At 38.7% G+C, this 19,584-nt stretch overlaps 1 pseudogene; it reads left to right on the top strand.

Annotated features, from left to right (window-relative positions):
* The first annotated feature begins 11,819 nt into the window (after nucleotides 1–11,819).
* Nucleotides 11,820–12,512, top strand: LOC148784362 (secreted RxLR effector protein 161 pseudogene; annotated as a pseudogene).
* Nucleotides 12,513–19,584: the final 7,072 nt, after the last annotated feature.

Below are 19,584 nucleotides of genomic sequence, written 5' to 3'. Positions count from 1 at the left end.
CGATCTCAATTATTAAGCATAGATGCCTAGTTCAAGATGGGAACGGACACCTAATTCCATGTCCCATACTAAGGCTGGGAGATGGTACACGAAAGGACCGTACCCGTATAGACTCGAGAGCCTAAATGTTCTCGCAAAAATTCACCTAGTCTCTAGTGCCATGGACCATTGCAAGACGACCACCCACGGTCATAGGATTTCTTGATTGAGGGTTAATCAAGAATTATTAATTAAATTAGATTTAATTAATTATAGTATTAGATACTAGCCCAAGTCTAGCTGAAAGGTAAACCTAAAGAGTCACAGAAAAATCATCGCAAAGGAACAAGGAATTAATTTGAAATTAATTCAACAAGCAATTGGATTACTTACAAAGAGAGACCCATTGGATCAAAAAGACCCAAGAATAAATTAATGGTATTAATTTATATTGGTCTTGTCCTTATTATTTAATAAGTTGGATCTTATTAATTAATAAAGACAATATGGGCTTATGTATTTAATTATATTCAATACAAGTTGGGCTCAATAAATGGATTAGAGCCATAAAATCCGCTATGGAGTTCAAATTGGGTTTGAACGTCCTAGAAGACAAGAATGTTTGTTTTGACAAGTTCATGAGGTACATGACTCGATCACGAACAAGGTGGAAGGCTAGTGGAAGCTCAATTGTCTTCCTAGTGCTTTAGATGTTAAAAACATCTTTATGAAAAGTTGTTGCCTGACTCTAAAACACGAATATTGTTCATAAAATTATCCATAAAGGAATTGGATTCCTGTCTAGTGATAAGCTATCCATGATTCAGTAGTGGTAGATTGATGAGGAGCTTAGATGTTTGACATCTCCTACGTCTTTATTGTAAGCAGCATGGAATGTTGTTCGATGCACTAAGCCCGGTGTTGCTTTTGCTTTTTAAAGCATAACAATGGATATCGAGTGTGCATTGACAAGGCAACAACATTTGTTGAAGAGCCATCTTTAATATCTGATAAAGATTAAAGAAGAGCTCTTGACGCACATTAATTAGGAGTTGATGTGGGATGGTTATAGTGATAGTAGCTTCCAGCATCATATGGATAATGTTTAATCTCAAAACGAGCTTACATGCAAACTTTAATGATAATGTGGTAATATTGGAAAGGTTCCAAGTGGAATAGGACAAAGAACTTCATCATGAAAATTAAAGATATGGCAACTTTAGAAGTTATATTGAAAAACAATTAGGATTGAAAAACAACACATGATCGTTGGGAGTGCTGCTACCTACCATAGCCGCACCAATAGTCACCTTGAAAGTTGACAACTAGGCTATGGCACAAGGTAAAAAAGCCCGAGATCTCATCACAAGTCCAAGAAAAATCTTCGACACCATCATCTACTTGGAGCGACGAGGAAGATGTAACGTGCGGTTGGACGTAGGACATCGGTAGAAACTACAGTAGACCCATAAGACCTAGCAGGTATTGCAAATTGCTCATGATCAGAATAATTTGAAAACATGAATAATTGGCTTTAAGGTCAAGTGGGAGATTGTTGGAATAGGTGACCAAAAGTTAATTAGATTAGCGATTTTGAAAACCATTCAAGCAATCTTTATTTCAGAAATATTGTCCCGACGAATATAGTAAGTATTCGTCTTTGGCGCATGTGTTTGTTGTGCTTGCCAAATTACGTTAAGAACTTCTTTGACGTGATAACAGATGCCCACAGACCACTTACTAACCCATGTAGTTGAACTGCGGATTAGATGGTGGCTATGAAATTAACTTCTGAGGGTTGGTCTGAAATGTTCCAAGTCAAGGACTTGGAGACTGGGCATCGAGAGTCCTACTAAGATTTGCACTAAGTATTGCATCATTGGATGAGTGCTACATTTCATTGGCAACAGACGTCGGACATCTATGTAATTTCAGTGGGTTAGTTGACAAGGTGGTCAACTAACTGAATTGACTCGTGGGGATCATCATATGGAAGCCACAGAGGTTTGGTCGGTATGACTTGAGTCCCTGACTCTGATAGTATAGGAGTAGTCCTCGGACTCGAGGAATCACGACAATCATGTGGCTGAGAGCCCACCGAGCCCAAGGACAACGAAGCAATTATCAGGGGCGTGCTCTGCTACTGAGCTAATAGCCCATTGTGCAGACACATTTGGTTGTGAATTCCAATGTGGCAGACATATATCCCAAGATCCCAACATCACAATTTCATTTTTCAGGGTTTTGGCTTGTCAGATGGGTTTGAATCTCATATTAGGTGTTACTATCTATTCCGGCTTGCAGCCTCTTATGGATGGGTCCATTTTGCATATGGGGTTAGCGCTATCTTTAAGAAGATGGTGGTATTGTTATTCCCTTGGGTGCTTGGGATGGTAATGCCAATCAATATGGGTTTACTTTTGTTGGTCACCTTCTCATGTCTCGAAATATTAATTTTTGAGGCGTTTTATTTCGAGGCTTTTCACTAACGTTTACAACACTTATTCGGCCTATGCGAGGTATATTGATGAAGAGTATGAGTCAACATCGGTTTTTTTTTTTGTCTTCTCCCATACTGTGCACTTATGACCTACTTTGGAGTAGCTCCTATGGCCTTTTGGTCGAGACTTGCTAATTCTTCTACCCCTGGGTACGGGAGAATCTCCTAAACAACTGGATTGAGACTGGTGCCCGAATGTGCATGATATTCTGTATGGTTTGCGAACTACTCATGTTGCTATCTAGATTGGGTCTAAGATTAATGGAGTGTGAGACGAGCATGCCCTAATGTGGAAACTAATTAGTTAGCATGAGTACTTGTGACTATGTTGTTGAAAATATGTTTGTGCCTACATCGGGAAAATGGGAACATCATCATTGTTCGTTTCACATATGAACGCATTTCATGTTTTTGCTATCTATGTGGCTGCTTCATTCATATAAGTCGTTTTTGTAATCTCCATTTCACAGACGATTTAATTGAAACCAGATTGAAGTCACCTTATGGTCCATGGCTCTAGGCTGCCAATTTTGCTGGCGGCTCTCTACAATCATTAAGAGTAGCACCTACAACTTTAATTCATGCTTCTTGTGGTTCAGTATCGAGCAAGGGAGGCTTGTGGGGCCACAGTGGAACTTTGATTTTTGGAGAGTTTGGTGGCGATTTCGGGGGATGGTAATTAGTTCTCCAGCGAAGGAAGTTAGCCCGAATTTTATGCAATGGTTATGCACATTTTAGTTACATATGAATCTCCTAATTTTGTGTCTAAAATTGTTGTTGATGTGGACACAAAAGCTATTGTATGTGAGGCCCCTTCAATCTATCTACTTAGGAACCTGGCTCATCTGTCGCCTAGCCGAAAATCTTTATTTCCTCTTGAGGGTGTTGGGCCTTCAAGTGTGGATGTTACTAAACCCAATGTTTAGATAGTCCAACCTGCTATCTCTAGTGTCCCGTCTCCTCAAAGCAGTGTCACTTGTTAGCCCATTCTACTGGCCCAGAGTTTCCAATCTTCTACTACTTCGGGCCAACGTACTATTTATTTGAATTTGGGGTCACTTCCTCGTAGAGGGTCTCCCACTGATACCCAAGTGGTTCTGACTATTATATTTCCTTTACCTAAGGAAACAATTAAGGTAAGTGAAGCACATCTTTTAAAGTCAAATGTCCGAAGTTCTTTAGAGGTCTTTACTATTTTCTTGGGGTTTTCTATGGCAGGGAGCCCTCTTCGGGTGGAGTCGAGCTCACAGTCTAATGGAGTTTTATTTGACACACTCCTTGCCTAGTCACTGGTTACTTCTGCTCAGGAGGAACCATCTATTTCTCATCGTCAATGTGGCACTTAAAAGGGGATGATAGCAACATGTAAGTGCATGGGGGCTCCAATTGACAAACAAAAATTACCTAATTCTTTCAATTTGGGGTCTATCAGTTGGATAGAGAAGCATCGTCTTTAGAGCAAATTGTGGATATTCTTCAGAGTTAACACTAGTAGACACTACGACATACTCTCACCGAGCATTTATAAAATTGTTTAGTATGGAACTGCATGGGTTAGAGGGACTCGGGATCGTTTGAAATTTTTGTGAGTGAATCAGAACGCACGACCCTGCTATTGTATTTATCATTGAAACAAAACATTGGAAGGTTAGCGCTGATCGATTGAAATATTGCTTTAATATATTTGGGGCTCAGGTTGATGCTGTGGGTAGAAGTGGAGGTTTCGTCCTGTTAAGGAAGAAAGATGTTGGGGTATTTCTTCTCAATTTTTCAAAGTTTCACATGGATGTATTAGTCAATCAGGGTGAAGTCTATTGGCATGTTACTGGATTCTATGCTGATCTTGTTGCTCCATAAAGAGGGTTTCATCGAATTTATTGCATAGATTCTATCAAACTTCGAAGGAGTCCTGGCTAGTTACGTGGTGATTTCAACACTATCTTGTTCTCACATGAAAAGGACAGCCTTACTCTACTTCCTAATTATCTCATGAGAGATTCTAATCAGAAGATTGATCGGTTAAATTTGCGTGATCTTGGCTTTGAGGGTTCAAAATTTATCTGGTGTATCTATCATGCATGAACACCCCCCATACAGTGAGTTCCCAGCCCAATCATACGTTTGCTGATGCTCAATAGTGATCAATCTTTTCGATGGATCCAGGGGCTTATCTTCAGTCAAATCACTTCCATCATTGCCTTATTTTAATACACACCAAACGTAATGAAAATAAGGACAAAGAAGAGTTAATAGACCATGGCGATTGGAGGCGCTCTAAATAAAGAAGTCAAAATGTGAGGAAATGATCTGAAATTCATGGCAGCGGCACCTTGAATCTAATTTTGGATTTCTTTAGAATCATGTGAATGGGACTGATGAGTTGGAGCAAACAACGCTTTGGTAGGTGACTATGTGTATTAATTCACCGAAGTAGGAATGGTATGATTTAAAAGGGCAAATGTTACCTGGGGTTGTCAAGAGGAAATGTTTTGATCTTCAATTAAGATGCTCTTCTTAGTGATGCAGAAGTTAAATGCAGAGAGAGGTCAAAAGTGGAGTGGCTTCAAGAGGGAGAACGCAAAACTCCGTTCTTCAATGCTCGGGCTAATTATGCAAAAGTGAAATTCGATCCAAAAACTAAAAGATAGCACTGGGTTTGACAGGATACGCAGGGAGATATTGAAGCAATTGTCAGTGATTATTTCCGTGATTTGTTCCTTACTCAGCCACTTTCTAAGATGAACTGGAGGAATTTTTAATGGCTATACAACCACACATTACACGTCAGTTGAACCGAAGTCTATTGATGTCGTTTACTGCAAATGAAGTTCAATCTTCTATTTTTGGTATGAATCCTCTTTCCCCGCCAGGGCCAGACGAATTCCCTCCTATATTCTATGAGAATATTGGAATGTCATAGGCATATATGTTACTAATTGTGTTTTAAATTGTCTGAATCACCACATTCTTTCTTTGACGGTGAATTATCTTCAGACTGAGGTGCTGATATCTCCCACTCTTTAAGGAGATTGAAGGCCACTGCAGCAAAATACTCTCACTGGTCCAGCAGTATCACTCTTGACCTGTCTCCTCCAACTTTGTATGACTCTCTCACTCTGGAAAAGTAGTAGAATCTAAAGTTCCACTAAAATGATCACTTTCCTACAAACTCTCTCTTATAGGGTAATTCCATGAAGTATATATATATATTTGTCTATCAAGACAAACATAATGATGCCCCCTTTTTTAGGTATAGAAATCATCCACTATTTTAATATGAATTAGTGGACAATTATATGATGAGTTACAAGAGATAGTGGGGATAAATGGCTACTAAATTGGTATAATATTGTGCATGCATATGGTGTAGTGGGAAGATAGAATTGAAGTAGAAACATTACAAATATTATGGCCATAAACATCCACCAAGACCACCAACCTCAACATCAATAGATGGAATATGAAGAGGCATATGTTTTAATTTAAATATTAAATTGCAATGTATATTAACAATCCCTCGCTCATTTTAATATTAAAGAGAGTATACTAGTTGAAGGGAGACTGTTATGCATAATAAAGGTGTGGTTATGCATTGAACCTTCACTTATTGAAACAATAACCTATACTCTAGAGTCGGTAGTGGTCTAAAACTTGAACTATGACTACTTCAGGGAAAGAAGTGGGAAGAAATTCACAGACAGAGAGTTCGTGAGCTAAAATAGGTTTGTAGTAACCTATCAAAACTTATCATACATCAAGACAAGGATGAATTGGTAGTCTGAGGACGCCAATGACTATAGATGGCAGCAGTGTTCATGAAAAAAACTACTATAGGAGAAGAACCTTGTAGATATACAGGAGGTTTGTTTTCAAAACAACAAGTCCATGTCTGGGACATCAACAAAAAAGAGTTCTTTGCAGTATAGAAGGCTTTTAAGAAATGACCTTTTTATTTGTATTTGCTAAAGAAGTCACATTACAGGTTGATAATACTAATGTTAATGGTTTCTTGAAAAACAAACTAGAATGTAAAATTGAGAAAGCTGGTATTATCAGATGACAAGCAGAACTCCAATATTATTCTTATAATATTATCGTTAGAAAATCTCACAAAAATGTTCTTGCAGATTTTCTGACAAGGGATAAAGGCATCTGAAACAAACTCCATCACTGTGAGGTTTAGACACCTCAAAGAAAATCTTAAGGAGCTTGGAAAGAAATTTGGACAACTAGAGGTGAGAGCCCAAGTAGATGACCAAGTTCAAAGAGATAATCTTGACACTGTCCAGATCGCGATAAGGAGTTCCGTGTTAGCTTCTATGGAACGACTTGATAGAACCAATTCGGAAAGCAATGCCCTTGGTGATGGCTCGCTAGTTGAGAGATCAGGCTCAAAACCTGCAATTAGAGTACATGACTCTAGACCTATAGCGGCGGATTCAAGTACGCTTGTTGCACGAGGCCATCAACAAACTCTATTGAAACGGAAACAATTGGATAACAGGAAGAGCAAACTCCAAATGATCCAAGTCAACCCAACACCTCTAAGGTTAAAGAGGGACGGATTAACCTTAGGCTAATGACGAGCACCTCTACGATTAATACTAACGAATTGATATCCTCTTCTTCTTATTGGCAGGTTTATAAGAACGTGTGGGAAAAATTAAATTCTCGCAGAGTGAACCCAAGAAAAACCATGATTGAAACATCCAAAAAATATAACAGAGTCTAGATATTAGAAAGATCCAAACCAAAAAATTTCCGAGAATGGTATGATTTTGGAGCTATGGCCTCAATTCATACCATGTCACCAAATTTTTTAGAAATTTCAAAGCTTTCGGAGTGGATCAGTGGGACAGTCTATGATTTATGGAAAAATAATCCCCACTTAAAACAAAGCAACATGCTGGAGTTAAAGTTCATATCAACTGCTCCAGAAACTGCAGAAAAATGGTCCCATGCAGCATTCCATTTTATCAAGCTGCAGAGACCAGATATAGTAACTTTCAACAAAAACAAAGCTGCCACTGGAGAAGCTGCGCTGTTATCAACCGTAAGTAAGGATGATATTTATATCAGCAGAGCTTGAGAACTATGTGCCTGTCTCATCGAGATGGACAAAGTGAAGTATCCATTTAAAATCTTCTCAAACAAGTCAAATCGACTAAACTGATTCACAGGCATCGTCATATGGAAACCTTGGAGGCTTGGTTGGTATGGCTAGAATCCCCGACTCCGATAATACAGAAGTAGTCCTCAGACTTGAGGAATCAGAACAATCATGTGCATACGATGATTGTATCTTGGATTTGTGCGAGAGGTGATCGTATCACAGATATGGTCATCATAATCCTTGTCCAGTTGAGTCAAAGCATGTAGCGAGGACGATGAGTTTCAAGAAGAGGATCCATCCCCTGTCAATACGTGACTGAAGTATCTCCTATGTACTTGGAGGTGCGTTTATGCTCTATGAAGCTGTGGCCATAGTCATTGGTCGAATAGGAAAAGAGATTCCTATGTCGAGCAATTTGACGTAATGCGATCTCAAGTATTAAGCATAGATGCCTAGTCCAGGATGGGAGCCGACAGCAAATTTCATGCACTAGACTAAGGCCGGGAGACAGTAGATGGAAGAGCCGGACCCATATGGACTCCAAGGGTACACCCCTTGAAACCATTGTCTTATTGTATTCGATTTTTAATTAATGTATTTTAAGCACAGCTTCCGCTTGCGCGTTCCCAGGCCGTTCCACTTGCCGCTACTTTTAAGTGGTATCATAGTTCGGTTCTATGTGGGGCTATGATTTTATGTGAATAAGCATGATGACATGAGTTTTACTACTTTTGAAGCATGTTGTTTATTTTGCTTATTCTTGGATAATTATATGAGAAAATTAACTTGTTTAACTTTTTTAATATTAGGATGATTTAAGTATTTTAAGAAAAAGTTTCTTATAAAATATTTGTTTTTGCTTTCAGTTTATTGTGTAGAAATAAATAAATAATAATTTTGGTACTGTAGCAATGCACTGCCAATAGGAAGTGCACGACGTGCGCGTGCGGGTGAGAGCTTGCGTGCAGCCTGGCGAGCGCGCGCTATGCGCATGCTGGAAGGCAGTCTGCCTGTGCGCACGGCCTCATGCGTGCACGCTGTGCAGGCCCTGCACGCAGGCACACGCATGCTAGTGCAGGAGCAAGCGCGAGCGTGTGCACGACCGGCTATGCGGCCGCTGGGCGGCTGCTGTGACTGATGGCCAACGGCTATGTCGTTTTTTGTAGTTTCTTTCAAAAAATTGAATTTTCTGATTTCTGCACATTTTTTGAAAGATATTAACTTTGTTGATCTCATTTTGGATAAAATTTGATTTTTTCTAGAATTAAATTACTTTAAATTGCAAACTTTAAGCTTGTTGTTTTCGGCATATAGTTGTATGTCGTGATATTGGATATCACATTGTCTTTTCTTGGGATATTAATTTTCTTATCTAGCATGACTAATCGATATTATGTGCTAGTTGAATGTGGATGGATGATCATGGATCCCTAGACCACATGCATGTCTTTTAATTTTGTTGGGTGGGCCTGTGTGCCCTTGTGGTTTATTTTTCTCCTCTCTCTCATTTTTATCTTGGAATAATAAGTCTTGCTCTCCTCCCCACTATGTACTCCCCCGGACTTCTGATCGGGGTTTCTTATACCAATTCTAATGAGTAGCATAAGGTTATTTTTGGGTGAGGTTTTATAATTTCTATATAAAAGCAAGCCCATGGAGATGAAGGCCTACAAAGGAGGAAGGAGTTTCAATGCCCATTTATATGTTGATGGGTAAATCACTTTCGTAATAGCGTAGGACTACCTTAGACAGTCCTTAGACTCACTACGGGCTTAGTGAGTTGCATAAATTTGGCTCGTGATCAATCCACAGGGGTATGCTATCTTACATTGCATGCGACGCATTTACTTAATGCTTTAAATGTTTGATACTTATGCATAAAATGCTATTATGTGATGAGGTCTCCGTCTAAAACTCAATATTAACTCTCACTTGGTTGGGCCAACTTAAATATTAGGCCCATAATTGACTTGGATCGAAATGGTTTTGATCCGTCAAAGCCTTCCATCCACAGAAATGTGGTGAAAAGCTACCGATCAGTATGGTCTCATGAGCCGTGGCACATTTGGAATAGATGAAAGCTGCACTGTTGTTGCAAAGAAAGGAACGTGTTCACCGTTTTACTGTCTCACGAGTCGTGGGGGCAACGATTGAAATATGATTTGATTGATGGATTAGGCCTAACACCCAGTAACATGATTCACTTGGAGTCATCGGAATCATGTGAAGAGGTAAGGTGAAAGATCTTGTGAATCTCATGGAATGAGATTGGTATTGGATACCTCCTATGAAGCTTTTGCTATGTGAATCATAAAATCGGGGCATGACAAATTCGCCTGTGAATCCCAAGTTCACAAGGAAACGTTATTTTCGAAACCCCACTTGAGAGTGGTGGGCTTTCATATAAATAGTGAGAGAGTTAAAGACTAAAGACCAAGTCTTTAAGCTTATTCATAATATTACAATCATTTGTTGATTTCTACTTATTTTCTATTTTCTATAAAATGTCTACGAACCCTTTAACCATGATTATGGAGACTAACAAATTCAATGGCACAAACTATAATGACTGGCTGCGAAATCTGAGGATTGTCCTAGATTTCAAGAACTAAAGCTATGTGTTGGACAAGGCGCTCCCAACGACCTTGCCAGAAAGGTCCTTACCCGAAGAGCGTGTCGCATTTCGAGAAGCGGCTTGAGGACAACGCCAAGATCTGCAGTATCATATTGGCTTCGATGTCCAATGACATCCGAAAGCAATATGATAGACTTGATGATGTTCACTCGATAATGCTCCACATGAAGGAAGTTCATGTGGTTCCTAATAGGCATTTTAGATATGCCCCCACAAAAGTATTTTTTGGGACCAACATGGCCGAAGGATTGTTTGTAGAAAGTCACAGGATTAAGATCCTATCCCTAATGGAGAAGCTTAAAGACCTCAAAGTTGGGCTTCACAATGACACGTACATTGGGCTTCACAAAGTTTGTGTAGTCCTACATATGTCAAGAGGCTAGTAGGAGACAAACTAGATTCAAGGTCAACTCTGTGTAGGTTTGTCGTATATCCGAATCAAACTGCGGGATACTACTTCTTTGATCCATCTAAGCAAAAGGTTTTTGTGTTCAGAAATGCAATGTTCTTGGAAAAGGGGTTTCCTGCTGATAGCTGACGCGATGAAGTGCTACATGAGGAAACAAGTGAGGCACCTTATCAGAATGATGGAACATCATTTGAACCTATAGTTTCCACTAATAGTGTCCCAGTCCTCCGTAGATCGACCAGCGAATCACAACCACCTGATAGGTACGGATTCTCGGGATGGATTAGTCAATTGGGAAATGATCCGAAGACATACGGAGAAGCGATGTTAGACATCGATTCGGATAAGTAGTTTGAGGCCATGAGATCCAAAATGGACTCGATGGGTTCAAATCAAGTTTGGACCCTTGTAGACCCACTACAGGTGTTTAACCTGTTGAATGCAAATGGGTTTACAAACGTAAGCTTGGAGTTAATGGGGAGGTTACAACTATCAAGAATAGGCTCGTGGCAAAACGATACACTCAACGACCCGAGGTTGATTTTGAGGAAACCTATTTGCCCGTAGCAATGGCCAAGTCCATTCGAATTCTGCTTGCCATAGCAGTATTGTATGACGATGAGATATGATAGACGGATGTGAAAACACGCTTCCTCAACAGTTTTGTTGAGGAAGAGATCTACATAGATTAACCGAAGGGTTTCACTTTCATTGGAGAATAACAGAAGGTCTGTCATCTCCGAAGGTCCATCTACAGGCTTAGACAAGGTTTCCAAAGTTGGAACACGCGTTTTCATGAAGTTATACGGGGTTATAATTTTATCAAAAACGACTTCAATCTTTACGTATACAAGAGGATCAGTGGGAGCACGGTTGCGTACCATGTAATTTATGTGGATGACATCTTGCTCATTGGGAATGATGTGAAGATGTTGGGTGATATTAAACCATGGTTGTCCACACAATTTTTATGAATGACATGGGTGAGGCCTCTTACATCCTTGGCATCTAGATCGATAGGGATAGATCTAGAAGGATGTTAGAATTGATCGGATCCTCGTATATTCATAAAGTCCTGAGGAGATTCAAGATGGAGAACTCAAAACGAGGATTTCTTCCAATGACACATGGGATTAAGATGTCCAACAAGCAGTCTCCCAAGATTGATGAGAAACTTAAAAGAATGTCGGACATCCCCTATGCTTCAACTGTAAGAAGCATTCAATATGTTGTCCCGTACACCAAGCTCGATGTCGCGTACGCTTTGAACATGACAAGCAGATATCAGGCATGCACTAGTGAAGCGCATTGGAGCGCAGTCAAGACCATACTTAAGTACCTGAAGAGGACTAAAGATATGTTCTCAATTTACGGTGCTGGAGAATTGATACTGGAAGGCTATAGAGACATTAGCTTCCAATCGGACAATGATGATGCCAAATCTCAGTCAGGTTTGTTATTCAAGCTAAATGGTGGTGTGGTTGCTTGGAAAACTTCCAAGCAGGGTACTACAACAGATTCCACCATGGAAGCTGAATACATAGCAGCTTTTGAAGCAGCTAAGAAAGTGGTTTGGATGAAAAACTACATCCAAGAGTTCGGTGTGGTAACTAGCATTGCTGAGCCAGTAGATATCTTCTACAATAACAACGGGGCGATAGCACAAGCAAAGGAACCGAGATCTCATCACTATTCTAAACACATTCTTAGATGCTACCATATGCTTAGAGAGATGGTGAGCAGAGGTGATGTTAGGATGGACCGAGTCAGCTCAGCAGAAAACATAGCGGATCCACTTACCAAGCCGATGTGGCAAATTTCCCATACTCAGCATCTAGATAACATGGTTTTGAGGTCAATGGGTAATTGGCTTTAGGTCAAGTGGGAGATTGTTAGAATAGGTGACCTGGAAGCCAATTAGATTCACATACTTGTAATCCATTCTGACAATAACTCGAATCCATGTAATATTATTTAGTGAATAAAATGAATATTCACTATTGGCATTTTCTTTGTTGTGCTCATTGTATATGTTTACATTTCTTTTAGACATCACAATAAAGTCCATAGACCACTTTGACAACCGTGCAACGTTGGACTGCGCATTGGATGGCGGTCATGAAATCAACTGCCAAGGATTGGATCTAAAATGTTCCAAGTCGAGGACCTTGAGAATGGGCATCGAGTGTCCTATGGAGACTTGTATTAAGAATCACATTCATTTGATGAGTGCCGCATTTCATCAGTAATAGACGTGGGACGTCTATGCGATCTTAGTGGGTCGATCGGCTAGATGTCGAATCGACTGAACTGACTCGTGGGGATCATCATATAGAAATGTTGGAGGCTTGGTAGGTATTACTCGAATCCCCAGATTCGATTCTACAGGAGTAATCCTCAGACTTGAGGAATCACGCAGTCACGTGCATATGATGACTATATCTTGAATTTGTGTGAGAGGTGATCGTGTCACAAATATGGTCATCATAAGCCTTGTCCATTACAGTCAAAGCAACTAGTGAGGATGGTGAGGTTCAAGAAGAGCATCCGTCCCCTGTCAATACATGACAGGGATATCTCCTATGCACTTGGAGATGCGTTTACACTCTACGAACCTGATGCTATAGTTATTGGTCGAATAGGAAAAGAGGTTCCTACACCGAGCAATTTGGCGTAACGCGATCTCAATATTAAGCATAGATGTCTAATCCATGATAGGAACTGATACCAAATTTCATGCCCTAGACTAAAGCCAAAGACAGTAGACAGAAGGACCGTACCTGTATGGATTCAAGAGCCTAATAGTTCACATGGATATTCGCCTAGTCTCTAGTGCCATGGACCGTTGCTAGATGGCCACCCATGGTGATGGGCTTTCTTGATCAAGGGTTGATCAAGAACTATTAATTAAATTTAATTTAATTAATAATAGTGTTTGACAATAGCCCAAGTCTAGCTGAGAGGTGAACCTAAAGAGTCAGACACAAATCACTGAGAAAGGATGAGGAATTAATTCCATAAGTAATTGGATTACTTACACATGAGAGAGATCCATCGGATGGAGGAGTCCAAGGATAAATTGGTAGGATTAATACTGGACTTGTCTTTATTATAATAAGTTAGACTTATTAATTAATAAGACTTATTCGTCCTATGTATTTAATTGGATTAAATATATGATGGGCTTAATTAGGTAGATTTTAAGTAAATTGAACTTAATTAAAATTAGTTGGGCATTGTATTTTTATCCCATTAAAATCGGCCAAACACCCCCTAAATTAAACACATTGGATAATTCTAGGGAAGGAAATAATTGACTAGCAATTCTCACTTTTGGAAAGTTCTATGTTGGTTATTCTTTATTTGGAATAAAGAATATATAGCCTTATGGATAATGGAATGAGCCTCGACACATTCTAATACATCCATACAAGGGATATATGTATTCTAATTAGTTATTTGAAATAATTAATTATTACACAACACAAAAAAATCCTCCTACCGTAGAACAACTCCAATCGGCCGCCTCCTCTCTCTCGAATTACACTTGGTGTGTCTTCTCCCTTATTTTCTTCTAGCAAAGGGAATTAAGGGATCCCTATTCGGCCGCCTCCTTTCTCTCCCAACACACTTGTTTTCTCCCTTATTTTCTCCCTTAATCAACGCTTTCGCTTGCGCGTTCCCGGGCCAATCCACTCACTGCTCCTTTTAAGTGGTATCAGAGCCCGGTCCGATGTGGGGCTATGGTTTTTATGTGAATAAGCATGTTGACGTGATTTTTATTCTTTTGAAGCATGTTGTTTATTTTGCTTATTCTTAGATAATTATATGAGAAATTAACTTGTTTAATTTTGTAATTTTAGGATGATTTAAGTATTTTTAAGAAAATTGGATTTCTCGTAAAATGCTTGTTTTTGCTTTCAGTTTATTATGTAGAAATAAAAAAATAATTTTGGTACTGCAACACTGCACTGCCGACCGGCAGTGCACGGCATGCGCGCGCAATGAGAGCCTGCGCGTAGCCTGGCCAACGCGCGCTGTGTGCGCATGCTGGAAGGTAGTGCGCACACGAGGTTGCACGCACAGGCAGTGCGCGGCTGTGCGCACATCCTGCGTAGATCCTGTGCGCCCGCGCGTGCTGGTAGAGGAGCCAGCCCTTGCACGCGTACGGCTGCTGGGCTGCTGCTGTGACTAAAGGCCAATGGCTGGGTCATTTTTCACCGTTTCTTCCAGAAAATTGGATATTTTAATTTCTGCATATTTTCTGAAAGATATTAATAATTTCAGATAAAAATGGATTTTTTCTAGAATTAAATTGGTTAAATTAATTTGGTTTGTTTGTGTGCATTGGATGCACGGGACTTTGTCATCCTTTTAACTGCAAATTTTAAGCTTGTTATTTTCTGCATATAATTGTATGTCATGATTTGGATATCATGTTGTCTTTTCTTGTGATATTAATTTTCCTATCTAGCACGATTAAATAATATTATATGCTAGTTGAATGTGGATGGATGATCACGGAGCACTAGACCGTATGTATGTCTTTTAATTTTAATTTTGTTGGGTTGGCCCATGTGCTTTTGTGCATGATTAATTGTATTCATTTTTTAATTAATGTATTTTAATCACTGCTTCCGCTTGCGGGTTCTGCGGCTGATCCACTCACCGCTCCTTTCTAACAAGCAGCCTACAACTAGGCCACGAGGATGAAGACATGCAATATGCTGCATGTTGGACAATGGCATAACAATGTATGCCCTTGCTGTCAAAAGCAGGAAAAATCCTTGTTCCGGACTAAAATTCATAACAAAAAAAAAAACCAGAATCGAAACAAGATAAGGGTAAAAGAAAGGATTTTTACAAGGCGAATTAAAATCCTCATAATGTAAATATTCAAAAGACTGTCGGCAGAAAATGACAAGGGCCAACAATTAGAAAGCAGGGAAGCCAACTAGAGAGCACATGTCGACAAGCTAGAAAGGACGCAAGGATGATGAATGCAATGACGTCATTCGAAAAAAATAAAGAGATAACGAACGCAATGACATCATCAAAAACAAAATTTAAAGTCCATGGAAGGTTATAAATAAGAAGGGAATGAAGCAGATGGGGATCATCGGAAATTTCTCTAACTCTTTAAAGCATAATATCTTGAATTTTCGAATCTTTGTAGTTTTAAATTTTTAATTTTATGGTGATTTCCCCAAAAAGTGTAGTCCTCTATATGAGAGTCTAAGCAGATGTCTCTTCCTATAGAGGAAGAAATATCTATATAATATTTCAAATTTTCTTCAATAAAGAAAGGTTTCTGTTCAATTTAATCACCCAAGATTTTATTAAGTCTCCATTTGGGAGTATCTTTTACGCCCTAAGGTAGGAAATAAAATAGGGTTGTTCTGTTTTGTTGCTGAAGGAACCAAGTATCTACGAACCATCTACTGCGGTAGTATTATTGGAGGAAGTCCGTAAAATCGAGGACATAGAATATTCGAAAACAAACCCGTCAAAGCAAGGTATGACTTTGCGGAGGTTTAATTTTATTTCGTAACCATGTTAGGTGAAACTAAGAGCATGTGTATGGACTAGAAGAGATTTTTCTATGGAAGGACAAAATGGACATTAATTTAGCTTAATTCACATAAAACCAAAATCGCAAACATTTAAGAAGATATAGGACCAATTCGCCATACCAAAAAAACTACAAAAAAAAGGCCTCATTGGGATGAATTTTGGAACGTCTAACATCTGCCCTAAAATTCGTCACAAATTGGACGATTTTAGGACGATTTAGGACGGATTTAGGATGGAACATCTCGCTCTAGCACGCACCATCCTGCAATAAAAGGGTCGTCCCAACATCCATTCTAAAAATGGATAAAAAATAGTAATCATTTGAAACCGTCCCAAATGATGTCCCAAAGTTTTGGTGGGTAATAGTTGGGACGACGGAAAAGCCATCCCAAATTTGGAACAACATTTGCGATGACCTGAAATTTAATTAGCACAATCAGGAAGATGTCCAATTTTCTAAAGGAATGTTTCCCAAATGTCGTCCCAACAAGCCGGCCTTAATTCTGTCCCACAATTTCAACTACTAAATTCTAACGGCTATTTTTTGTCGTCCCAAACTCCATCCCACACTCAAATTCCTGCAACAGCCTAAAAATGACAAAAAAATGGATTCAAATTAAATTCAATATCCGTCCCAAAATTGTTCTAAAGTGTGTCACAAATTTAAATTATGTAGGGTTAAAATTTCAAAAATCTCAAAAACTTGGGGCTGTGTTTGGGACGAAGTTTGGGATAGTTTTTCCTCTTCCGTCCTAAAATCCATCCCAACGTGGTGTCCCGTTTTTTCCTCTAATAATACTTCTAATTTTCAAAATACGATATATTAATATCCGTAATTTGGATTGGCTTGAAACTTCAAGTACAATAATATAACATCAATGTGATCATATCTAACTGTCATATCTAAAATTAGTTGCTTTCGTCGAAGATTTATAGTGTAATGATGGTTGATTACAAAAATAGTTTCATAAGTATGAACATTTAATTATCGTAATACTTCTTAGTAAACATATGATATAATTTTTTTTAATTTTTATGTAATTTAATTGAGTTGTAATACAACTATAATAATTGATTTACATAATTTGGTGCTACAGACGTATTTTTTATAATTTTTTTAATTGATAAATAATTTTAATAAATTATTTTGGGACGGAATTTGGGATAATTCTATTATAATTGGGACGGCTATTGTTAAATACGATATCCTTCTATTAAGCTACTATACTTGGGACGACAAATTGGAACTAGTAATATCGTCCTAAAATACTAATATACAATTAGGACTTAGCCTCAAATCCCTAATCCCCTTTCCCTTTCACCACATCTTTCTCTCTCTCCCCACCCGAGTCTCTCACTCTCTCTCTCACGCGCCGACCAACGAACATGGTTTACTCTCCCTCCCACCGTCGACCACCAACAATCTCATAACTGAGAAAGAGAATGTGGCCAATGTACAGATACTTCTGCTCGGATATCCTTCCTGGGAGTGACTCACTTGTACACTTTATGCAAAATTTACTTCATCATATGGTATTGCTTGTATTTGAATTGCATCTAGTTTGTTCTTCTAATATATCCAGACAGAGAGGAGTCTTGAAGAATCAAAGCTAGCTATAGAAAAGATGGAAGCTCCTGTAAAAAATGCTGAAGATGATGCTGCAGATCTCAAGAAAAGTTTCAGGATCTTTCAAAGAGTCTAGACGACCATGAGAAGGAGTACCAAGTAAAGTATTCAAAATTTATGGATTAATGTCTAATTTATACCAATTGTAGGTTTCTCATTTGTGGCAGTTATTTCACGGATATAATAGTTTGTTGATTTATGCCTTTATCCTATTTGCCTTTAATATAAACATGAGTGGTCAAAATGCTTTCTCCTTGGTCCAATGTTGGCCTGAATTTTGATTCGATCTCATACTTTTCAAAATGTGAAAGTTCAAACATTTGTAATCTACAAGCTACTGAGATATATTACGGCTGTGCAGAGTGCCATGGAATATGTGTTTGGATCAACCTTTGCTTGCAAAATTTTTCTCTTGAGAGCAACTCGACCTACTGAGACTGTTGTTTCCAAACCTATTACTTTTAGACCATTCATAAATTGTTTGGATTGATTGAGTAAGAAATAAATTGTATATTTTTATAAACAAGAAAATATTAGTTATGAGAGAAATAATTTTGTTCGTTTTTTATCTTGCTAGTGACTTCTAAGAAAAAATATAGAGCAAGCTTACCAGTGACATCTAAGTAATTAACTTGCCAATTCTCTTCCTATTATTTCTTGTCAATTTACTAACATGTTATATCTTATTTATTTTCAGGAGACATATCGAAGGATGCTCGAGAAGTGAGCCTCGCAGCCAACGGCACTATAGGAGGGTGGCTCATCTATTGTTAGTATTAAACCCTTAGGAGGAGCAACTATGGGTTGAGGTGGCCAGAGAGAGAAAGTAGGTTCAAGTCTTTGGCATGGGATTCGAGGCATTGACGTCAGATGCCTTTCGCTCGTGGACCACGATGGAGCATTGACTTCCAATTACACCTCGCCGCCAAAACCTCATGTCCCAACACAGCTTCACGAAATCAAACTTACGTTGGGTATGCTCTTTGACAAGATGGTGATCTAGATGTTGTGCCCGCACCAGCCACCAGTTGTCGATGCCCCAGCAGAGGATTCCACACAACAATAGGACGAAGAAGTTGCAGACCCTCAGCCAACCGACCGACATTCTCCCTGGCCGTTAGATCAGAATTTTAAATTTTAATGTTTTTGTTTTGAAATTCAAATTGCGAACTATAAATTGAATTTAAATTATTTTGTCTAATTTTAATTTCTCTCGTATAAAAAATATTGTCTTCAATTATAAATTTATACAATCAAATTTCTCTCAAATAGGGAAAATTCCGTCCCAAAGCCCATCCCAAAAATCATTCAAAACAAAAATATTGGATTTTAAAGTTATGTCCCGAACCGTCCGTAAGTCTATCCAAGACTTATATTTTACTTTGATTATTCGTCCCAAAATGGGATTTCAGACAAAATTCCATCCCAAATAAAAAGAATAACACGTCCCAAATGTTGTGCCAAACGTCGTCCCAAATCATTAATAAGGTTGTCCCAAACTTATATTTCAATTATTCGTCTGTTGGACGGATTTTAGGACGACTTTTATAGACTATCCTAATTTTCATCCTAAAGTTTTCAGGATCTTTCAAAGAGTCTAGACGAGCATGAGAAGGAGTACCAAGTAAACTATTCAAAATTTCTGGATTAATGTCTAATTTATACCAATTGAAAACTTTCTTGTCAGTGGCAGTTATTTCACTTATATAAATAATTGTTTGTTGCTTTATGTTGAGAGTTTATCTCC

This window comes from Sesamum indicum, linkage group LG13 (genome assembly GCF_026168435.1).
Source record: "Sesamum indicum cultivar Baizhima isolate 11 linkage group LG13, ASM2616843v1, whole genome shotgun sequence".
In the NCBI taxonomy this organism is placed as follows: Eukaryota; Viridiplantae; Streptophyta; class Magnoliopsida; order Lamiales; family Pedaliaceae; genus Sesamum; species Sesamum indicum.
Note: the sequence above shows the minus strand (reverse complement) of the source record. Positions and strands in the feature narration are given on the sequence as shown.